The 19,784-nt window shown below is 50.1% G+C and overlaps 1 protein-coding gene across 1 annotated transcript in view; it reads left to right on the forward strand.

The window, feature by feature from the left end:
* The window catches only part of LOC144755784 (26S proteasome regulatory subunit 8), a 156,388-nt gene that overhangs the window by 34,915 nt on the left and 101,689 nt on the right, over positions 1 to 19,784 (forward strand). The window lies entirely within an intron of this gene.

Here is a 19,784-nt window from a genome sequence, read left to right on the forward strand (position 1 = left end):
TGCTTTTAAAGAATCAGTATATAGTATCCACTTACTGGGCAGTGCTTCTATTGCAGTGCATGAGGTGCATTCAAAAATAGCAGCAGATACCATTGAAGAATGCTGAATTCATCTGGAATATAAGGCTTTCCGCCAATAAAAGCAATAAATCCTGTGTGATAATCATGTACTTGAATAATGGTGTCCGCAACTACATAAACTGTTTTTTGACATTATTTTTTTGTAGTGTCATGATTTACGAAAACGATTCTAGTTTCTTTACATACTGATTTGGATGATAGTTTTCAGGGTTCATTCCTGCTCTCCAGTGCACATCCTAACCGGTGATTGTAGCTCACTTAGTCTTCATGCTTTATGGCTTAACTCTGTTTTTATTATCAAACCCTCAAAACAGATTGCATTGCATAACTTCAGAATTAAGAAATTCAGTGAACATCAGCACAAGCGTGACGTATTTCAATGACTGTAAAGGGAAAACAATGACCCCCACAACATCCCTCCTCAGTACCATTAACTATTCAGTGATCAATCTCTCTGGTTCTGCGTGTGGATCATTCGTTGGGTATCCCCATCTCATTCATCCTGAGTTGAGTCTGTGAGTCTTAATTGTCGTGAGTAGCGGGAAAATGTCAACTCTCTGAATTCATGGGAAAGCAATGCTAAGAAGGACCGCTTAGAGGTACTAAATGTGTCCCTCGGGCGGGTTAGCGCAAGGGTGAGTTCCCATCCCCAAGACACCCCACAAACGATGCAGCCAAATCAGGTGTGTCGGTGTGGTGACCGACCCCCTCAGAGCGAGAGAATGGTCTGGTGGGCAGCGCCTAATGAGATTCCTATTTGACAACCTCTACTGGATGCTAGGGGGTAAGTTCAGGGGTTCGGAAGGCCCAGTTTTGTGTATGACGAAAGCCTAGGGATCTGCGTTGAAAGGTGGGTATCTGTCATTTAGGACTGAGTTCCAGAACGTAGTTATTTTGGGACATTTCCAGAGTATGTGGGTAAGTGTGCCCTTCGCCCCGCATTGCCGCCAGCATTCGTGGCTACGAGCCGGGTTGCCCCGGTGGAGCCGAATCGAAGTTGGGTACCAGTAGGAGGTGATTTTCACAGCTGTCTCTGTACCTAGTGTATTGGAGGCAGTATGCCGCTCTCTATAGTATACATCTTTCCATTCTGTCTGAGAAAGCTGGCCTCCCAATTCTGCTTCCCAACGGCGTTGAGCTGGGCTTTTGTCTTCAGTCTGTATGGGTCGCAGAAAAACATATAACTCTGAGATGAGGCGTTTATCTGAGCGTTTGCTCAAGAGCCATTTCTCGTAGGGAGTCCATGCACGCTCCACTCCACGTCTCATTGATGGGTGCATTAGCCAGTGTCTAATCTGAAGATATCTGAAACGTTCTTCCTCTGGGATGGCGTATTCCTTCTGAAGGAGGTTAAATGGTATGGGGCCTTCCAGATCAAAGAAATGACCAGCTGCCTTGCAGACAGTCCCCCTCCGCACTCGAAAGAACGGCTCCATCCCTGGTTTGAAGGCTGGGTTGTCAACAACTGGTGTCAGAGGTGACGGAAGGGTAGTTTGCTGCCCCCTGCGCATACATCCGTCCCACACTTTTAGAAGTGAGCTTGTGACTGGAGAAATTTAAAGTCTGGAGGCTCTGTGCTGATGCTGTAGGAATAGGACTATCTCTAAGGAGGTCCCCGCTGTAGCCCTGTCCATGAAGAACCAATGTTTCTCTGACTCTGAACTAGACCATTCGACTAAGTATCGAAGTTGGGCCACCTAAAGTATTGGAGAAGGCAAGGTATTCAAAGTCCTCCCTCCGCAGTCTGGAGCCAGCTATGTTTCTTTACCCGCCCAAACAAAGCATTGAAGGGCAGCCTGCATGGTCGATATTATACCTATTGGAGGAGTTAAAGTCCGAGCTTGAAAGAGAAAAAGTATTCGAGATAGAGTAGTTATCTTCAAGGCCGCGAAGTACCAGTAGCGAAAGTGGGTAAAGTTGCCATTGTTCCAATTCGGTGCACACCTGCGTCGCCAAATCTCTGTAGTTGAAGGCATTCATGCGCCCCAGGGTTGGACAGAGCTGGACTTCCAAATATGGAATGGACTCTGACCCCCAGCCGTCTGTATAGGATGGTTTTAAGATCTCAACTGTTGCCAGAGGAACTGAGATGTTGAGGCCTGTGACTTATGAATGTTCATGCGAAACCCGGAAGCCACCTCAAACTCCTCCATCTTTCTTAGGAAGTGAGGCAAGCTCTCTTGCAGTCGTCGAGCATGACCATTATGTCATCTGCATACAGGCTAATCCAGTGCTCCTCCTCTCCAAGGGGAATTCCTTTGATGCCCAGATGACCTGTCACTCGCTGTGCAAAGGGTTCTATGTATATAGCAAAGAGTTGAGACCGTGGGCATCCCTGTCTAGTATCCCGACGTATGTGGAAACTTTCAGAGCTATGTCCGTTCACCCTTACCAAAGCCACTAGAGTCCGAAGTGAGCCAGTGTCGCTTCCAGAAAGGGCAAGTGGACCCGGTCGAACACTTTCTCAACGTCAACTGAGAGTAGCATGCTGGACCCCTTCCTGCAGGCGTTTATTGTTATCCGGCATTGCCTCTGCGGCACAAACCCTGCCTGATCTGGGCCTATCAGACCCTGCTCAAAGGGATTCAGACGGGCAGCCAGGATTTCCGTAAATAGCTTTATGTTCGCGTTCAAAAGCGAGATGGGGCAGAAATTAACGCAAAAGCGTATATCGTTTCCAGGTTTGGGAATTACCACTATTGCTGCTTTCTGCTTTGAGTGCGGCAGGAAAGATGAGTGCGCAATATCATTAAAAAACCAAGTGAGAATTGGAGCTAGGTCTGGACATTAGGCTTTATAGAACCCTGAGGAGAAACAGCCTGACCCGCGGATTTCAGAGTTTTCTGTCTAGAAATAGCAGAAATGACTTCTTCACTGCGAATGGGGTCATCGAGGGAGGCCGCATGAGCTGCAGCCAGGTGAGATGTCTCCGCTGAGATGGTGGGAGGGGACTTCCTACGGGGATGACTGCTCCGAGTAGAGAGCAGCATGGAAATCCCTGAAGTGCGCCGCTATCTGGGCGTTGCCTTTTATCACTTCTCCCTCTCCTGAGAGGAGAGAGTCCACTCTAGCTGTCTGTCTCTGAGCTGGAAGTTTGGTTGTGTGGAGCCTTCCACATTTATTCCCATGTACATAGGAGTGTTTTAGGTAGGGAAGCGAGTATCCAGCCTTATCCAGGTCTAGGCTCGCCAGTTGTTTTCGTGTGACCTCTAACTGGCGCCATATCCTGGGAGCTCCTGTGCAATGGTGTATTTGTTCTAGTTATCGTACTTGCTCCTGGAGTTCAGCCCTCTTTGCCCTACGTTGTAGATTTTCATCAGCAGAGATTGCTATGATCTACCCCCTAATGACCGCCTTTAAGACTTCCATAGAGTAGATGTAGAGATGTCAGGCATGTCAATAAGTTGAATATAATCGCGTATCGCTTTTTGAATATGCATGGCCACCTTTGGTATTTGCAAAAGAGTCTCCCGGAGTCTCCATTGTCGCCTCATTACCCTGTGTTTGGGGTCATGCAGCTCCATTATTAGCGCTGAGTGGTCAGAGAGAGACCTGGGCTGGATCTCAACAGACAGGGTAAGTTGCAGTATGTCTTGAGTCCCCAGAAATTAGTCCATGCGGGCATGTGAAAAAGATATAGTCCCGAGTTTGGGAATGTAGGCCATTCCATAGGTAGTCAGCCAGTCTAGTCCCGCATCTGTTACAAGCCTGTCAGCTCCCGCCATGTGTTACGAGCCAATTCCTCAGTGGAGCCCAGATTTGAAGCCCTCTTTTCCGAGATTGGCTACCTTTCTGGGCATAAACAGCCCCTTCTATGTGATGAACTGAGATTAGTCAGCCCAACCATTGATTAAATGATGGAGTGGCTGAGTCGAGCCAGGCTGTCGCCAAGCACAGTCTGAGTGATACAATGGTAAGGAACAAAAAGTGGGATTGGACCAAGAAGAGGGGATTCCTGTTTCTGACCCCTAATAAAATCAATTGGGAATTGACCTCAATCCGCAATTTCAGTTTGGCCTCAAAGAAATGAGTTATATAATTCCTCAAATTCCCTAGACCCGGACAATCTGCCAACATTTGAGCCAGGTCTGCCCCAAACACCTGGCAATGTGAACAGTTTGTGCCGGAGATTCCACCCCATTTACTAATTTTAGCCATTGTAATATATAGGTTAAACCAGGTTTTATAAGGTTGTATCTGTAGGTTAGCAGATAAAAGCATTAATCAAGCTAGTTCCAGAGAGGCGAGACTGTTCCCCCTCTGTCGTTTGTAGTGCCCCCTGCCATCGGGTAGTGTGCTTCTCAATATCTTCCCCCATCCTATCATTTAAAAATTTAGAAATAATTCCAATCGAAGGCTTACTTATAATTAACAGATCCAAAAGATCGACCCTATTAAATCCCTCCCCCTTTTCTTCCCTACAAAGTCCCTGATTTGCAGAAATTTAAAGAACTCATTATTCCTAAAAGAAACCTATATTCTTCAAGCCTCTGTAGTCTGGGGGTGCTCCTCGGCCACGTACCTGCATCCACTGATCGCCACTCTCGCAGTTGCCCTCCTTCTGTCCCTCACTGTATGCTAGCCCACCTGGCTCAATTGCCCCTGCTGTATCGTAGCTCTCACCTCTCTCTCCAGGTGGCTCTTCTGAGTGCTGATTGCCCGTCTGGCCCGTCCCAGGGGCCAGAGAGTGTCAGTAGGGTCCCATGAGTATGCCCAGTATCCAATGCTGAGGGCCTCCCAAATGTCGCGGGCCCTGCTGCCAATTGCGTTGTAGTCCTCCACTGCTAGTTCATCCCACTCTAGAGCTAGGCCTCACCAGGTTCTGGGCCCTGCTGCACCTGCAGGCTCCATTGTGTCCGTCCCCAATGCAGCCCGTTTGTCCACTGCGGATCGGGCCCTCCTCGATGTCTTCAGGGTCCCTGGACCTCTAGGACCACAAATACCCCCTTTGGGTGTGCCGAGGCCGGAGCGGAGTGACCGTATTTTGCTCCACTTACTCCACCATCTTGGCCACACCCCCTAGTCTTCATGCTTTAAAAGTTGGTTTGTTGGTGCACATCTGTAATGTGGCCAGCAGGATGGCTTCACATGACAAAGTACCTTGGATGGAGAAGAGCGCTGTCTTCGAGGGTACAATGAGTCAGTTCTGATTCATACAGTCGGGTCTATGCGTCAGTCGAGCCTTTCAGTTGGGACTTACAATCTGCTTTGCTATGAAGTCTAACTGTGGATCGGTGCTGCCCCATCATCGAGCTGCGCAGCAATGTCTTTGGATTGCCACAGCGTTGAAGGGCACCATGTCTGGTCCGATCGGTGCGGTGGTGACAATACATTGGTTTTGTAGCAAAACAGCTGCAGAAACCACTTCTGAGTACCAGGGCTGGAGGGGCACCTCAGGCAAGCGTAGGACTCTCAGATGGCAGTCAAGCAGCACCAGCAGCGTTGCAAGTAGTCTTTTATGACCAAGACTTCAGAAAACAGGAGGCAAGACCTTAAAGTCACCAGGTTCAAGTGAAATGGGTCCAGTCCTTGTCTTCAGCAGGAAAGAGATCAGCAGGAACAGCTCAGCACCACAGTGAAGCAGTTCCTTGGAACAGTCAGTCAAGCAAAATGGCACTCCTTGTTGCACATCAGTCCTTACACCCAGCAGAGTTCTTCAAAGCTCCAGTAGTGTACTGCCTTAGTTGGGTCAATTCCCCAGCACTTCTACTCAAATGTTCCTTTGAAGTGGGGTGACTTCAAAGCAGATCCTTGAAGTCTATAGGTACCCTTTCATCCCAGGCCTGTCTGTCCGGCTATCTGTGAAGGGTTAACCAGCCCTTTGTGTGGGACACAGGATACTGCCTATTCAGATGTAATTGTCAACTCACCCTTCCTGCCCAGGGAGAGCTATCAGAATGTAGATGAATGCAGATGAGTTCTGTCACACTTTCCCGTTTTGTGTGTGTGGCTTTCTAGAGGGAATGCACAAAGTCTGTCCCCCATCCCAGACTGGTTATAGAGACAGGCTGCAAGGCCTACGAAACAGTAACATATTACTTCAGTTTGGGGTGTTAGGGTTATAGGAAGTAATGGCACCTGACTAATTCTGCATGTAATTATTTGGATTTCATCTTAGTACGGTGCAAAAGGTAGGGTGAAAAACCCTAAAACCCCTAAATGCTGTATACCAGAGTCCTATGCACACTTTATGAATATTTTAAGAAGCAAGTGATTCGAGCACAAATGTCAAAGATATCCGTTTCTTGTCTTTAATGTAATCAAAACACCAAGAGCATCCAGCCAACACGTGTTTTATCACAACGGGAAATATCCCTCGACTTCTTCATGGCTGTACTTCGTGTGCGTGTTCTCTCCAATGATCACTCCGCCGGTTATAATTCCGGCCCCGCTGGCCAATTATAAAGTCTTCTCAGTATTCTCAATCAAAATGCATGGTATATTCCAAAATTTGGAACAGAGAACACGCCCAGTGCCTATATAGACTACGGGGTGCTTGCTTGCGGTCAGAAGTTATTGTGCAGCAAGGAATGATTCGGCACGGTCTAGTGAAGAATTACCACAATATAGGTTTTAGCAAAACAATGGATTTAGGCCCAGATCTCTGTACTGGGGTACATGTATATGACATTGTTCTGCATTCTGTCCATCAATTGTTCTTTTTGCAGGCCCCCTAGTAGCATTTACATTACAGGCCCAAGGTATATGGTATACCACTTTACAAGGGACATGTAAGTAAACTAAATATGCCAAACAACGTGTACACCAATGTCCCCATGTTAGGGGAGAAGCGCATGCCCTTTAGATCTGGTTAGCAGTGGTAAAACACGCTAGACTCCTATGGCCAATGTGAGAAAGTGGCACTATATATACTGGACCAGAATAAGGTACAGTGTGTATAGAGTCCACAAACCCCAGAGGTATAACAGAGGTTAAAGCCAGGTGTGACCTTACTCTCTAAAGTGGTAGCTTGGTCGAGCAGTAAGGCAGTACCAGAGGACAGTGTAAAGCATTTGTTGTACACACTCAGTCAGCAAAAGGTTTCACACACTCAGACTGAACTCCAGGCCAATTGTTTTTTTTTATCAAAGATATCGTTGTTTTATTTCTAGAACCAACAGGTATCAAAATATACTGTTCTCAATATGAGAGGTCTCCGATGAGTGCTTTGCAGAAAGGTAATTAACTTTGTAAACACAATAGGTACAGGGGTTGCAGTAGGCAACACAATTCTACACACAATTTAGCATTGAGCTCAATAGATTTTCCTATATAAACACAGTTGATTACTTTGTAGATTACTTTGGTAGTTCCAGGACTGGCTCCTAGATTCAGTCCTGGGGTCTAAGCTGAAAACAGTTAATCAAAAACGTTTTAGGTATTGCAGTGATTTTTCAGGAATATAAAGCTATTTTAAAAGTTCGCACTTAGAAACTTTTCAACAGAAATCTGGCAATGTTATCCAATGGGAGAAAATTCAGCTTGCAGGTAAAGTACGATCTTGTTACTTTGGTAATCCAGTACGGGGCTCCTGGGTCCAGCACTGGGGTCTCTTTCCACCTTGTTGATGAGGTTTGGGGACCAGAACCACTGGGCTAGCCCAGGGGCTCTCAGAGGGTTCAATCACCCCTAGCTCTAGCATCTTGCTGACCTCGGCTCTGATGCTTTCCTTGACTTGGTCTGATTGTCGATAGATTTTGTTTTTGACAGGGTTACTGTCACCAGTGTCCACATCATGGGTAATCCATTTGGTCAGACTAGGGGTCAAGCAAAAGATGCTAGCAAACTGTTGCGAGACTTGCTTGCAGTCAGTCTGCTGTTGGGGAGAGAGGGTGTCTGAAAAGACTACTCCATCCACTGACCCATCTTTTGGGCTGGAAGAGAGGAGATCAGGGAGAGGTTCACTCTCTGCTTCCTGTTCCTTATCAGTCACCATCAGCATGGTGAGGTCAGCCCTGTCATTGTAGAGTTTAAGGCGGTTGACATGATTAACTCTTTTGGGTGTCCTGCTGGTGCTTAGGTCCACTAAGTAAGTGACCTCACTCTTTCTCCGGGATAGGGTAAGGGCCACTCCATCCGTCTTGGAGAGCCCTTCGTGCCACTGGCTCCAAAACCCACACCTGTTGTCCAGGTTGAAATTCAACCATGGCAGCTTTTTGGTCATGCCAGTGCTCTGCAGCTCCTGGCTGGCCTCAAGATTCTTGGATGCCTTGTCCATGTTCTCAGCCATTCTGGACCTTAGGCCGAGCACATAGTCCAAAATGTCTTGCTTGGGTTCTTGGAGAGGCCTCTCCCAACCCTCTTTCACCAGACAAAGTGGTCCCCTTACAAGTTGACCAAACAGAAGTTCAAAGGGTGAAAACCCCACTCCTTTCTGTGGCACTTCCCTATAAGCGAAAAGCAGGCATGGCAGCAGGACGTCCCATCTCCTTTTAAGTTTTTCAAGGAGTCCCATGATCCTACCTTTCAATGTCTTGTTGAATCTCTCAGCAAGGCCATTGGTTTGTGGGTGGTATGGGGTAGTAAACTTGTACTGCACACCACACTCCTTCCATATGTGTTTCAGGTAAGCAGACATGAAGTTGGAACCTCTGTCTGAAACCACTCCTTAGCGAACCCTACTCAGGTGAAGACACCCAGGATGGCCTTGGCTACCGCAGGAGCTGTAGTAACCATAAGGGGAATTGCTTCAGGGTACCTAGTAGCATGATCCACTACTTCAAGAATGAATTTGTTCCCTGAGGCTGTGGAAGGTTCAAGTGGACCCACAATGTCCACCCCTACCCTTTAAAAGGGTACCCCCACCACTGGTAGTGGTATCAGAGGGGCCTTTGGTTTGCCACCTGTCTTGCAACTGGCCTGGCAGGTAACACAGGAATCACAAATTCCTTCACCTTTTGGTTCATCTGGGTCCAGTAGAAGTGGCTAACTAGGCTTTCCCAAGTTTTGGTCTGCTCCAGATGTCCAGCTAGAGTGATGTCATGAGCTAAAGTTAGGAGGAACTCCCCATACTTCTGTGGCACTACCACCCTTCTGGTAGCTCCAGGATTGGGGTTTCTTGCCACAGCATACAGTAATCCCTCTTCCCAATAAGCTCTGTGGGTACCACTGACCTCTCCCTGTGCTTCTGAAACAGCTTGCTGCCTCAGGCTTTCAAGAGTGGGGCAGTCTCGCTGACCCTGGCATAGCTCTTCTTGCTTTTTCTCTTGGTTGGTTGGGCCATACTTTCAGGCTCCAAACCTACTTGTTCACCCTTCTTTTTACTCTGTTCTCTGGTTTGCACACACACCAGTCTAGGGATACCCAGCATGGCTGCATGGGTTACTTGCTCAACCTCAGCCCAGGCTGAGGTTTTCAGGTCATTTCCAAGCAGACAGTCATTGTGGAGAGACAACTACCAGTTTCAGGCCAGTAACCTCCCCCAACCTAATATCACCATAGCCATAGGGCGTTGGGTGGTAATGCTGTCCGCATTGGTGACTGGGTAAGTTTTCCCAATCAAGTATTGCTCTGGGGAAACCAGCATTTCCTTTACTATAGTGATACTGGCACCTGTATCCCTCAGGGCTTCTACTCTAGTAACATTAATGGAGGGGTATTGCAAATACTTTTTACAGTTGGGTGGCCAACCAGCTACAGTTGCAAACTCCATTTCCCCCAAGGAGACTAGACTAGCTTGATTGTATTCTCAGATTTGCTCTGGCACTCCTCTGATCCCATCTATAGATTCACTTTCCCTGGTGTAGCTGTATTGGGTGCCTTAGCAGCTTTATTGTAGGGTCAGTTTTTGTCTACAGTTAAATGTCCCAACTTTTTTCAGTTGTTGCAATAGGCCTTGTTAGGATCAAAGTTCTTTCCCCTATAGGGCTGAGGCACATAGGGAGTAGTTTGGGACCCACCCACCTGTACAGGTTTTTGGGGCCCTTTGGAAGACTCAGACTTTTATCTTGGGGATTCTCACCACCTTTCCCCTGGGGAGGTTTTGTAACCACCTTTTGGTCACCCCCAGTGGCTGTCCTGGTCACCCTAGTCTTGACCCAATGGTCTGCCTTCTTTCCCAATTCTTGAGCAAAAATTAGACCTAGGTCTACCAAATAGCGATGCAACTTTTCATTTGTGCAATTACTCAAAATGTGTTCCTTCATAAACAAATTATAAAGTCCAGTTAACCAACCATCCAGTGTCCTTACTGAGTAGTCCACAAAATCTATCCAGGATTGGGTCTGGGTTTTGTGAGCCCCCCTGAACCTAATTATGTACTCCTCAGTAGTGAGTTCAAATCCCTCAATCGGAGTTTTCTTCATGAGGTCATAAGACCCTGCATCTGGCCCAGAGAGGGTCAGAAGCCGGTCTCTGCAGTTACCAGAGAATAGTTCCCACAGGAGTGCCCCCCAGAGAGGTTTCTTTAGTCTTCGGATATCACAAGCCCTCTCTAAGGCTGTGAACCACTTTGTGATATCATCACCTTCCTCAAATTTAGTTACAATCCCTTTGGGGATTTTAGGATCATAAGATTGCTCTTTATCCTTATTATTGGTATTGCTGCCACCAGAGATGGGGGCTAAGCCCATCTCTTTCTTTCCTTTCTTTTTCTAGAGCCAGGAGTCTGGACTCTAGGTCTAATCTCTTGGCCAACTTTACTAGAAAGTTGTTCTCTTCATTGGGACTCTCCCCAATGTGTTCTCTGGGGCCTAGTCCATCTGTGTGGTACCCAGGCTCCCAGAAGCTGACTCTTGGAGTTAAGGGTGTAGAGACCCTTACTTCCCTAGAGATGGGGGGGGATTGGTACTATCATCCTCCTCCTCCTCCTCCTCTGACCTGGTATCACCCTGTTCAGATGGGTGGTCTTTTGCCTACTCAGCCAGGAGCTCCTGGAGCCCTTGTTTGGTTGATGCAGGCCCATGACTCTATTTTTAAGTTTACATAGGGACCTCAATTCCTTGAAATTCAAGTGCAAGTAAGGTGTTAGATCGAGCTCCTCAACCAGGTCCATGTTATAGCTGAGTTCTGTTGAGACATTCTAACCTGACAGTTCTAACCCTCTACCCTAAGTATAGTGACTCTTATTTTTCATAAATTCTAATGGGACTTAAGCAAGGTCCTACTAGACTTTTAGTATTTTGGAAAAAAACCAATTTCAGAATTCTAAAGGCAATTTATGAGTTCTGTCGTGTGATCAGATGGTAACCAAGTAGTCCAACAAATGCAAGTTAGTACCCCACCGCTGATCCACCAATGTGATAAAGTGTCTCTATATATACTGGACCAGAATAAGGTACAGTGTGTATAGAGTCCACAAACCCCAGAGGTATAACAGAGGTTAAAGCCAGGTGTGACCTTACTCTCTAAAGTGGTAGCTTGGTCGAGCAGTAAGGCAGTCAGAGAGGACAGTGTAAAGAATGTGTTGTACACAGTCAGCAAAAGGTTTCACACACTCAAAAACTGAACTCCAGGCCAATTGTTTTTAAATCAAAGATATAGTTGTTTTATTTCTAGAACCAACCGGTATCAAAATATACTGTTCTCAATAGGAGAGATCTCAGATGAGAGCTTTGCTGACTATCTCATCGCTGCTGTGAGAGGTCGCTCCCCTGGCTCCCTGCGTGTACTGGTATCGTTGTGTTGCGCTTGGGATCTGCATTTGTATCTTGTAACGTTATATCTGCACTGTGACTCTCTCGGTGGGCTGCGCTTGAGATCTGGCATTTTAACCTGCTGCGCGTTTATTGCACTTTGACTGCTGGGACGTTAAACATTAAAGTCTGCCTCACACCTTCATATTACAATTAACTGCTGCGCACTCACTCTCATTGTGCCTTCGTTTACTCTTCTCTGGCGCTTTGCTGATAGTGCTTGACCATCCGCCGCCATTTCGTCGTTGTTGTTGTTTTCACGGCAAGACCGTCCTTTAGAGCACGCCCCGCCTCCCAGCTGAGCCTCCCTCGCCCCTCCCCTTCCACCCACTTATGTCAGATGCTCTTGCGCGCAGCGTTCACGCGCAGCGACCGCGCCCCAGTCGCGCCAACGGTGCGCCAAAGGTAAGCCCATCTACGCCCGTCCGCGCCTGGACCGCGCCCAGCGCCCGTCCCCCTGCTCTATGCCGCTCCCAACCCCCCAGAGTAACTTATGATGCCGCTACTCTCCTCGCCCTCAACGCCGGACGCACCCCACTATGCTGCGAAGCTACCCCAGGACGTACTCACGGCCCATTCTCCTGCCTCTCCTGTAAGTTCAACTGCGTCAGGACCCTCACCAAACACACTTCCTCCACACACAGCTCCGAACCCAACGACTTGAAATGCATCCTACTGAACACCCGCTCGGTCCACAGACATGCAACCGAACTCTGGGACCTAATCGACACTGCGTCACCTGACATCGCCTTCCTTACTGAAACATGGATGAATGCATCTTCTGCCCCCGACATCGCCATAGCCATACCGGACACTTACAAGATCATTCGAAAAGACCGCACCAATAAAAAAAACTGGAGGAGGCATCGCCATCGTCCATAGAAACACCATCAAAATTACAACCAGCTCTGACGTAAATCTTGCAACCGCCACTTTCAGATCCACACCGACCCCAGGACTACACTTGGAGGAACACTCATTTACAGGCCCCCAGGCACCCGATCCCAATTCAGTGACGACATCACTGACTTCGTCAGCCCGCACGCCCTCGCCTCCGAGAACTACATTCTTCTAGGAGACCTCAACTACCACCTTGACAACATTCACGACAACAACACCACCACCCTTCTGGACAACCTGTCCAATCTCGGACTCAAACAACTTGTTGACACCCCCACTCACATAGCCGGACACACGCTCGACCCTATCTTCACCTCCAGCAAGCACATCTCCTTCGATCATACTACAGCCCTCCACTGGACGGATCATAGCTGTGTTCACTTCAGATACAAAACAACCCTGACCCACAACCGTCTACAACCCATTCCCCGAAGAAAATGGAACAAAATCTCCACCGAACAACTCCTCACATCACTCAGCCAAAACATTCCCACCCTGGCAACGGACCCAGACCTAGCGGCCACCAACCTTAGGCAATGGATTACCCACAGTGCGGACGAACTAGCACCCCTGAAAAAACACCAGTCGAAATCATCCAGCAAAAAAGCTCCCTGGTTCAATGATGACCTTAAAAAATCCAAGAAGACATGCCGCACCCTGCAGAAGAATTGGAGAAAAGAACCAACCTCAGACAACATGGACTCCCTCAAGACAGCCACCCGCAAACACCACCAACTGATCCGATCCGCTAAGAAATCAGCACTTAAGAACCGTCTCGACAACAATTCTCATAACAGCAAGGAACTCTTCAATATCGTCAAAGAATTCACCAACCCTCCCGCAGCATCCAACGACATCACTAACTCCCAAGACCTCTGCGATGCGCTATCCTCCTTCTTCTACAACAAAATTGCCGACATCCACAACAGCTTCAAGAATACTCCCAATGACCAACTCACCCCACCCACTTCAGATCCCACCCCTCCAACTAACTACCTCAACTCCTGGAACCCAATCACCATTGAAGACACCATTCGCCTCATGAACTCAATTCACTCTGGCTCACCTTCTGACCCCTGCCCCCACTTCATCTTCAACAAAGCTGACTCCATCATCGCTCCCGAACTCCGCGATGTCATCAACTGCTCCTTCGACTCCGCCACCTTTCCAGAAATATGGAAACACGCCGAACTCAGCGCCCTTCTGAAAAAACCAACAGCAGACCCCTCCGATCTGAAAAACTACCGACCCATTTCCCTACTCCCTTTCCCGGCCAAAGTCCTCGAGAAAGCCGTCAATAGCCAACTAGCTGCCTTCCTTGAATCCAACAACTCCCTGGATCCCTCACAGAACGGCTTTCGAGCCAAACACAGCACCGAAACCGCCCTCATTGCAGCGACCGACGACATCCGAGCACTCCTGGATAACGGTGAAACAGTGGCCCTCATTCTACTCGACCTCTCCGCCGCCTTCGACACTGTCTGTCACAACACCCTCATACAACGCCTCAACAACATCGGCATACAAGGAAAAGCCCTGGACTGGATCATCTCATTCCTAGCCGGGAGAACACAGAGAGTCCGACTCCCCCCATTCTACTCAGAGCCCACCGAAGTCATCTGCGGCGTACCTCAAGGCTCCTCACTCAGTCCCACCCTCTTCAACGTCTACATGAGTCCCCTCGCCTCCATCGCACGTCAACACAACCTCAACATCATCTCCTACGCCGACGACACCCAGCTAATCCTTTCCCTCACCAAAGACCCCAACACCGCCAAAAACAACCTTCACGAAGGTATGAAAGAAGTAGCCGAATGGATGAAACCGAGCCGCTTAAAACTCAACTCAGACAAGACGGAGGTGCTCATCCTAGGATCCTCCCCCTCAGCTTGGGACGACTCCTGGTGGCCTTCCGCTTTGGGATCTGCGCCCACACCCACAGACCATGCACGTAACCTTGGCTTCATTCTAGACTCCTCCCTCTCAATGTCCAGACAAGTCAACGCCGTATCGTCCTCCTGCTTCAACGTCCTTCGCATTCTCAAAAAGATCTTCCGCTGGATCCCCCTCAAAACAAGAGACTGTCACCCGTGCACTGGTCACGAGTCGACTAGACTATGGCAACACACTCTACGCCGGAATCACAACAAAATTGCAGAAAAAACTCCAGCGCATCCAAAACGCATCAGCGAGACTCATATTAGACATTCCGCGCCAAGAGCACATCACCGATCACTTAAAAAACCTCCACTGGCTTCCCGTCAACAAAAGAATTACTTTCCGCCTTCTTACCCACGCACACAAGTCCCTTTATAATCTAGGACCAGAATGCCTCAACACCCGACTGTCCTTCTACTATCCCACCCGCCAACTAAGATCATCCAATCAAGCCCTCGCCGCAGTCCCGCGCATCCGAAAAACCACCATGGGTGGCAGATCCTTCTCCTTCATGGCTGCCAAGACCTGGAACTCACTCCCCACCCACCTCCGCCTTACTCAGAATCACATCTCCTTCAGAAAAGAACTGAAAACATGGCTATTCGATAAAAAGTAAACCCCTCCCTCCAGCGCCTTGAGACCCTCTGGGTGAGTAGTGCGCTTTACAAATGCCTGAACTTGAACGGCAATAAACATTGTAAAAACAATAGGTACAGGGGTTGCAGTAGGCAACACAATTCTACACACAATTTAGCATTGAGCTCAATGGATTTTCCTATATAAACACAGTTGATTACTTTGTAGATTACTTTGTTAGTTCCAGGACTGGCTCCTAGATTCAACCCTGGGGTCTAAGCTGAAAACAGTTAAGCAAAAACATTATAGGTATTGCAGTGATTGTTCAGGAATATAAAGCTATTTTACAAGCTCACACTTAGTAACTTTTCAACAGAAATCTGGCAATGTTATCCAATGGGAGAAAATTCAGCTTGCATGTAATGTACGATCTCTGTACTTTGGTAATCCATTACTGGGCTCCTGGGTCCAGCACTGGGGTCTCCACTTAAAACAGGTAATTTCGTTTCAGTATTTTGTATGATTTTTAAAGAATATTTCAAGTTTTCAAAAGTAGACACTTCGAAGAAATTTCATAGAAAAGCAGTCAATGGGTTCCTATGGAGAAAATTCAGATTACTAGTAAACACTGTAAGGTTTACTTTTGCGGTTCAGTACTGGGCTACAAGGTACAGTACTAGCTTCTCTCCTGATCACAGGTGAGTAATTCGGAATTCGGTTGATTTTATATGACTATTTTAAGTTTCCAAAACTTCACACTTAGAAATTTTTTCGAGTCAAACCAGTCAGTTATCCAATGGCAGATAAGGGAGTTACCGGTTTCCAGGTGAGTACTCGACTGGTGAAGTTGTGGTTCTGGGCATAGACTCAGGGGTCCCCCAGGGTCAGGTAGGTACAGTTGGTTCACCCTCCGGGGCGGCCGGGTGCAGACGTAGTTAGGCCCAATGTTATCCAATGAGGGACAGGGGCCCTCCGGTTGGTGGATGCTGGCTAACAGGCCACGCGGCTGTGGGAGCTGGGCTCCTGTTCACTTGCGCAGGGCAAAGGGGGAAGCAGGATAGGGCAACAGTGGCACAGCCAGCGGTACTCTGGCGGCTGGGTGCAGGGTGCTTTTGAGCTGTCGGGCGCTCAATGTTATCCAATGGGAAAGAAAAAGGGAACAAAGGCTGCAGGCTCGGGGGCGCAGACTCTCCAAGGGCAACCAGTAATTCGAGAGGTAAGTTGGGATCTTGGAGCACAGGTAGGTACCCCAAAGGGAGGCACAGGGGGCTGTAGGGCACCAGGTGTCGGGGCATCTTTGGGTGTTGGAAAAGCTTACCCTCAGGTGGTCGCGGTTGGGTTGGTCCCTGGTTCGGAGTCTGCAGGCGTCATATGGTTCGTCGAGGAGGGTCTTTGGGCACTGGACTTCAGGTCCCAGTCGCCGGGGGGACGTCCTTGTGGTGTTGGATATCTCTGGCACGGGCCGGGCTCGACGGGTGCAGAGTGAACTGGTCCGGAGCTTCCTGGCTGGCACCATGCAGGTTGTTGCAGCAGAGCCTCTGCTGATGGGAGTCCCAGTCTTTAAGAGGGTCAAGGCAGGCAGGTCCTCTGGGTGTCCCAAGGTTGCTGTCCTCCGGAGTCGCCGGGATTTAGGTAGGAGCAGGTTCCAGGATCGACAGGCCGGTAGGGCTGGGGCCAAGTCAGTTGTTGTCGTCCAGTTGTTAGCAGCTGTGCGGCGGGTCTCCTTCCTCTTGGTCTTCTTTTCTTATCTGGATCTGAGGAGGAAGGTTCAGGGAACCCCCTAAATACTGAATTTAGCGGCGTTCAATCAATCAATCAAGGACATTTATAGAGCGCACTACTTACCCGGAGGGTCTCAAGGCGCTTGGGGGGGAGGGGGGTGCTGCTACTGCTCGAACAGCCAGGTCTTCATCTTCTTCCTGAAGGAGAGGTGGTCTTGGGTCAGGCGGAGGTCGGGAGGGAGGGAGTTCCAGGTCTTGGCGGCCAGGTAGGAGAAGGACCTTCCTCCTGTTGTCGTTCTTCGGATGCGGGGGACGGCGGCGAGGGCGTGACTGGCTGATCGGAGGTGGCGTTTGGGAGCGTAGAAGTTGATGCGGTTGTTGAGGTAGCTCGGGCCTTGATCGTGTAGGGCTTTGTGTGCGTGGGTGAGGAGACGGAAGGTGATTCTCTTGTTGACGGGGAGCCAGTGCAGGTCTCTCAGATGTCCGGAGATGTGGCTGCGTAGGGGGATATCGAGGATGAGTCTGGCTGAGGCGTTCTGGATCCGCTGGAGTCTCTTCTGGAGCTTGGCGGTGGTTCCGGCGTAGAGGGCATTGCCGTAGTCCAGTCGGCTGGTGACGAGGGCCTGGGTGACCGTCTTCCTGGTCTCGGTGGGGATCCACCGGAAGATCTTCCGTAGCATGCGCAGGATGTTGAAGCATGACGAGGAGACGGCGTTGACTTGTCTGGTCATGGAGAGGGAGGAGTCCAGGATGAAGCCCAGGTTGCGTGCGTGGTCTGTCGGTGTGGGTGCGGTGCCCAGGGCGGGGGGCCACCAGGAGTCGTCCCAGGCGGAGGGCGAGGAGCCCAGGATGAGGACTTCCGTCTTGTCTGAGTTCAGTTTCAGGCGGCTGGTCGTCATCCACTCGGCTACATCTTTCATCCCTTCGTGAAGGTTGGCTCTGGCAGCGGCGGGGTCGTTGGTCAGGGAGAGGATCAGCTGGGTGTCATCGGCGTAGGAGATGATGTTCAGGTTGTGTTGGCGTGCGATGGGCGCGAGGGGGCTCATGTAGACGTTGAAGAGGGTGGGGCTCAGCGAGGATCCTTGAGGGACGCCACAGATGACTTCGGTGGCCTCTGACTTGTACGGTGGTAGACGGACTCTCTGTGTTCTTCCGTCGAGGAAGGAGATGATCCATTCCAGTGCCTTCTCCTGAATTCCGACGTTGCTGAGGCGCTGCACTAGGGTGCGGTGGCAGACAGTGTCGAATGCCGCGGAGAGGTCTAGGAGGATGAGGGCCGCTGTTTCTCCGTTGTCCATCAGGGCTCGGATGTCATCGGTGGCAGCGATGAGGGCGGTCTCGGTGCTGTGGTTGGCTCGGAAGCCCGACTGTGAGGGGTCGAGGGATCCATTCGTCTCAAGGAAGGTGGCCAGCTGTTTGTTGACGGTCTTCTCGATGACTTTGGCTGGAAACGGGAGGAGCGAGATGGGGCGGTAATTCTTGAGTTCGGTGGGGTCCGCTGTTGGTTTCTTTAGTAGAGCGCTGAGTTCGGCGTGCTTCCAGCTCTCCGGGAAGGTGGCGGTGTCGAAGGAGGTGTTGATGATGTCCCGCAGGTGGGGTGCGATGACAGCGTCGGCCTTGTTGAAGACGTGGTGAGGGCAGGGGTCGGTCGGAGATCCGGAGTGGATGGAGTTCATCATGCGGATGGTGTCATCGGTGCTGATCGGAGTCCAGGCGCGGAGGGTGGTGGTGGGCGGCGTTGTTTTGGGCGTTGTGTGCGATGGTTGAATGCTGAAGCTGTTGTGTATGTCCGCGATCTTGTTGTGGAAGTAGGAGGCGAGGGAGTTGCAGAGGTCTTGCGATGGGGTGATGTCGTTGTTTCCGGCGTTGGGGTTGGAGAGCTCTTTCACGATGTTGAAGAGTTCCTTGCAGTTGTGTGCGTTGTTGTCCAGCCGGTCCTTGAATGCAGTTTTCTTGGTGGCGCGGATCAGTTGGTGGTGCTTCCGGGTGGCAAGCTTGAGGGTGGTCATGTTGTCCGGTGTTGGTTCCCTTCTCCAGACTTTCTCGAGGGCTCGGCAGTTCTTCTTGGAGCTCTTGAGTTCGTCGGTGAACCATGGGGCTTTCTTGCTGCCGGGTCTGCTGGGTGGGGTCCTCAGAGGGGCGAGTTCGTCCGCGCAGTTGCTGATCCACTTCGTGAGGTTGTCGGCGGCCTGGCTGGGGTTCGCTGAGCTGGCGGGAGGGTGCTGACTCAGGGAAGCGGCGAGCTGGTCGGCTGTGATCTTGTTCCAGCTTCTTCGGGCAACCTGTTGCTGGTGGTGGTGGATCGTCGTTCTTCTGAAGGTGAAGTGGACGCAGCTGTGGTCCGTCCAGTGGAGTCCTGTGGCGTGGCTGAAGGCGATGTCTTTGCTGGATGAGAAGACGGCGTCGAGTGTGTGTCCGGCGAGGTGGGTGGGGGTGGTCACCAGTTGCTTGAGTCCGAGGTTTTCCAGCAGGGTGGTGGTGTTGCGGTCGTCGTTGTTCTCCAGGTGGAAGTTGAGGTCCCCGAGGAGGATGTAGTCGGCTGAGGGGAGGGCGAGCGGGCTGATGAAGTCGGCGATGTCCTCGCTGAATTGTGTGCGTGGTCCCGGGGGTCTGTAGATGAGGGTGCCGCGGAGGGTGGTCTTGGGGTTGACGTGGATCTGGAAGTGCAGGTGTTCGGCGGGTGCGATGGTATCGTCGGTGTTGGTCGTGATGCGGATGGTGTTCCTGTGAATGATGGCGATGCCTCCTCCTGTCTGGTTGACGCGGTCTCTCCGGATGATCTTGTAGCCGTCCGGGATGGCGATGGCGATGTCGGGCGCTGAGGAGGCGTTCATCCAGGTTTCCGTGAGGAAGGCGACGTCTGGGTCTGTGGTGTCGAGCAGGTTCCAGAGCTCGACGGCGTGTCTGTGGACCGAGCGGGTGTTGAGCAGGATGCA

This window comes from Lissotriton helveticus, chromosome 5_1 (genome assembly GCF_964261635.1).
Source record: "Lissotriton helveticus chromosome 5_1, aLisHel1.1, whole genome shotgun sequence".
NCBI lineage: Eukaryota > Metazoa > Chordata > Amphibia > Caudata > Salamandridae > Lissotriton > Lissotriton helveticus.